The sequence below is a fragment of the Otolemur garnettii genome, unplaced genomic scaffold (assembly GCF_000181295.1).
Source record: "Otolemur garnettii isolate 467f Iridium unplaced genomic scaffold, OtoGar3 scaffold00027, whole genome shotgun sequence".
Classification (NCBI taxonomy): domain Eukaryota; kingdom Metazoa; phylum Chordata; class Mammalia; order Primates; family Galagidae; genus Otolemur; species Otolemur garnettii.
Genome location: NW_003852422.1, coordinates 10,773,157 through 10,777,619, shown reverse-complemented (window position 1 = coordinate 10,777,619; position 4,463 = coordinate 10,773,157).

Sequence of the window (4,463 nt, the reverse complement as noted above, 5' to 3'; positions counted from 1 at the left end):
ATCTCAAAAAAAAAAAAAAAAAAAAAAGATAGAAATGAATCTTATGAAAATACAGGGTGTTAATATAGTTCCATGTGGAGAAGGGGGGCATGATAGCCTGGAACATGTTGAGATATATTTTTTACCTCCTAGAGAAAGCTACTGTTTTCTACCTAGTACTTTAAAATATATCCATCTTTTGTTGAGCCTTTTTGGATTTGGAAGAAACATCATAAAATCAAAGACGCTGAATATTTTATTTTACAAGTGGTACAATATGCTACATCTTTTAATTGGTGTACAGAACAAGGAGGCTCCGGATGATTCAGACAAGCCTGTGAAAAGCTCTATTATCTTCCCTTATAATCCAGCCAATAAGAATTGTTTTGTCAATGAACAGGATATTTCATGGAACTTTTGTTAGGCACTTATTTCCTAATCACAGTGTCTAAACATAGAGTTGTGGAGAAATTCACATTTTCTTATCCAAGATTTATTTCACTTTTGAAAAACATTCTTTGCTTTGCCTCCAGAATGATTAAACACCAAATCACAGAAATCCAGGTGACTTTGCTCCAAACTTACTCACCATCAATTGGTTGTCATTAGATCCACTTAGATAAAAATGTGGGTGGAATAAATTGCAAGTAAATGCTGACGATAACCAGAGATGACACAGACTTGAAGCTTGCCTCCATCTGCTGCAACACTGGGGGCCATTCCTTCCCCTCTCAATGTTTGGGTTTCCAAGGGAATCTGCTGGGACCAATTTTTTAAAGTAAAAGAGCTGTGACTTGTTTAGACAAGGCATGGTTTCATAGAAAGCATCAGCGGCAAAGTTAAGGCAACAGAACTTTGAATCTAGATACATCTTTACTATGTAGCTATACATATTTCACAGCCAAATCTCACCAATTCAAATAAAATATAAATGACTATTAAACTGGTTTGCTATATTGGAAAGACAAGACTCATATCGTGGCTGAACAGGGTAAAACTGAAACTATTTTCTGACGCCACCTTGGAATTCTAAGTATTATAAAATGGAATGACTCCACTCAGGGTCAGCGTGGAGTGGACGGTACATCTAGTTATACAGATTGCCTAGAAAGAAAATGATGTCCTGTTCAAGAAATACACAATGGCTAAGGTAGGGGCTGGAAGGTCAGGGGCTTGGCCTGAGACTGGGTTAGCAGTAACAAGGAATCTTGGGATAGAGGAATATCTATGCACCAAGAAATTCGACACTATATGTCACATGTAGTCCTTATTTCAGGAGGAAGTGCTTGATAAGCAGCCAACCAATGTTACCTGCCTGGGGTGGCCAGCTCTCTCCCCCATTATTTTAGAGATACGTTTTTCTCTTACCATGTGAGAGGTGTAAATTCAAACTTCAACTCTAATAACCATGGGACTGTGGTTGTCACTTTCTCGGTGAATGTTATTTCATTCATTTCACTTACTCTGAACATTGACCCTTTATTGTTAAAATTTCTTACCTTTCCCCTGATAGATAGATGGGTCAGTCTTTTCTTCACTGGGTTTAAATATCATTCCAGATTGTGGCAGAGCTTTTAATTCCAACTGCCTAACAGCTTTGTGTTATTCTCCCTTTTTTCTCCCTTGCTTGGGTTTTAAAATCCAGGCACCCAACCCCTCACCCACTTGAGAGTCCACAACTCTTGCTCTTACTGGCCTCCCAATGTCTGGAAACCATGATCTTCCTTTTCTTCTCTGACAAGCAGAGCTATGCATAAAACTATGTTTTATTACATTTTATAATACTTAGAATTCCAAGGTGGTGTCAGAAAATAGTTTCAGTTTTACCCTGTTCAGCCACGAGATGAGTCTTGTCTTTCCAATGTAGCAAACCAGTTTAATGGTCATTTATATTTTATTTGAATTGGTGAGATTCGGCTGTGAAATATGTATAGCTACATAGTAAAGATGTATCTAGATTCAAGTCATAGTGCTCATCATTGGGGTGATTTTAATATAGAATTTAATATGATTTAATGACAGATATAAATTCATAAATTTGAACATATTGCAAATAAAAACGTGTCTATGGTCAAATCTTATAACTCTATTCAAAAACAACCAAACTTGTCACGTGCAGAGGGTGAGCGTCATGGTCCGGCTCTCAGCACCCCTTGCTGCCTCCTGCCCTTCCCTGCTCCCTTCTCTAATAAAAAAAAGAAAAAGAAAGAAAGAACAAAAACAACCAAACAATAAAAAATCCATGATTAATCTAGCTATACCATATTTTCTTCAAAATAAAAGTGTAGATTGAGACACATATTTAAATTTGAGAAGTTGAGTGTGTATAGACATATACATATATAATTTTGTATATATAAAATATACATATTATTATATAAAACTTTATAAATATATAGTAAAATATATATAATATATAATTATATATAGCAAAATACATATATATTTTATGTATATATAAAATTTTTTATATATAAAATTGAAGATAACATAGTTATTCTGGCATCTGATTACTATAAATCATTTCTTGTGATATAATAGACCTCCAGCTTTATACACTATACACTATCTGCTGTATAAAAGCTGTAGTACTCAAGTATATAAAATGGATATAAACACACATATAAGAAAGAGTAAATGGATGTCCCTTTGAGCTTTTTTCTTCAAATGGTCTTTCCTAGATGTGTTTCAAAAATGAGATTCTTAACACACTTTTGACATGATCAGGTGGTTTAAGGAAGCACTAACAGGAAAGGACAAATAAAGCGCCTTTTTTCTTCTAACTAAATATTAAGTTAGCTAAACTGCAACACTGCTTTGCTTGTGTTGCAACATGCATTATAGAATACAGAGCTAATTGCTTTAGTGTTTCAGCCCTTCAAGCAGTACAGATGTTATGCAAATGGTTTAGTGCTCATTTTCAGAAAGTAAACAATTGTGGTGAATTTTGCAAGGGTATTTTCTTTTTCTGCATTACCACTAAACTTTCTAAAATTGTTGCTAGCTGCAATGTTAGTGCTTAAATAAATTGAAATTTTTGCATAGCAAAAGAACTGTCAGATGTGAAAGTATAATGAATTTGTTCCTAATTGTAAAACTTCAATACATTAACAAACAACATGAAGTTAAACAGAACGATTAGTAGTACGTCAGCTCTATAATTTTATGAAATATCCTATTTCTATCCCCAGATAATAATAACTTAGTACATGTAGGCCAGGCTTGTGTCTCATGCCTGAAATTCTAGCAACCTGGGAGGACAAAGCAGGTAGATTGCCTGAGTTCAGGACTTCCAGATCAACCAAGCAAAGCAAGATCCTATCTCTATTAAAAATAGAAAAACTAGAAGAAAAAAAACTAGAAAAACTAGCCAGGCACGGTGGTGGTGCTTATAGTCCTGGTTATTCGGGAGGCTGAGGCAAGAGGATCATTTGAGTCCAAGAGTGTGAGGGTGCTGCGAGCTCTGATGCCACAGCACTCAATCCTAGGACAGGGCAACTGAGTGGGAAAAAAAAAAAAAAAAAAGAAAGAAAGAAAAGAAAAAAAATGTAAGATATATGTTTGATAACTATAACATAAATAGTGGTTTATCTTTTCATGTGAAATTTGTATCTACTAAACATTTAAAAATTTCATAGTTCCATACTTATTTTATATCACAAACAAAAATAAAGAAAAGTACATTAGAATAAATAGTATTGAATGGCACAGCAAAGTGACTATAGTCAATAATAAATTATGGTATATTTTATTTTGTTATTTTGTTATTTCAGGTTAATGTGTGGGTCCAGACAACTTGGGCTCAGTATTTGCATTTGTTAGGTAGTGTCTCTCCTGTGGCTGTGTCCCGTACCCAGATGTGTGCCAGGTCCTTATATAGTGCCGCCCATGAAGTGGGAGCACACCAACTCCCTCCCCCCACCCCTCCTCTCCCCCTCCCATGTTCCCCTCCTCGCTATGGTACATTTTAAAATAACTCAAAAAGTGGAAATGAAAGATTCCTGACATAAATAAATGATAAATGCTTGAGGTGATAGATACCATAATTACCCTGATTTAATTAACATGATTGCATGCCTGTATCAAAAGTTCATGTGTACCTGACAAATATACACAACTATTAGGAACTCACAGTGATTATAAGTTAAAAAATTAAAAAAAGAAAAATTCTAGCAATACATATCTGGAAAGATGACTTTGAAATGTACTAGTTAACTAATTAGTAATCATTTGGGAATATATTTTCAATGTGACTTAGAAATCTGTATCTTAAAAATTTATAAAGATTCCTACTAAAGGGCAGAGTATAGATACTTCCTGACTATGTGAACTTGTGAAACCATGTATTCATTTTCTTTTGTTGTAATTACAAACTACAACAAATTTATAGGCTTAATTCCATAAAATTTTATTATTTTACAGTTCTGCAACTTCAAATTGATAAAATCAAGATATGGGTATGGGCTCGGAGCCTGTGGCTCAAG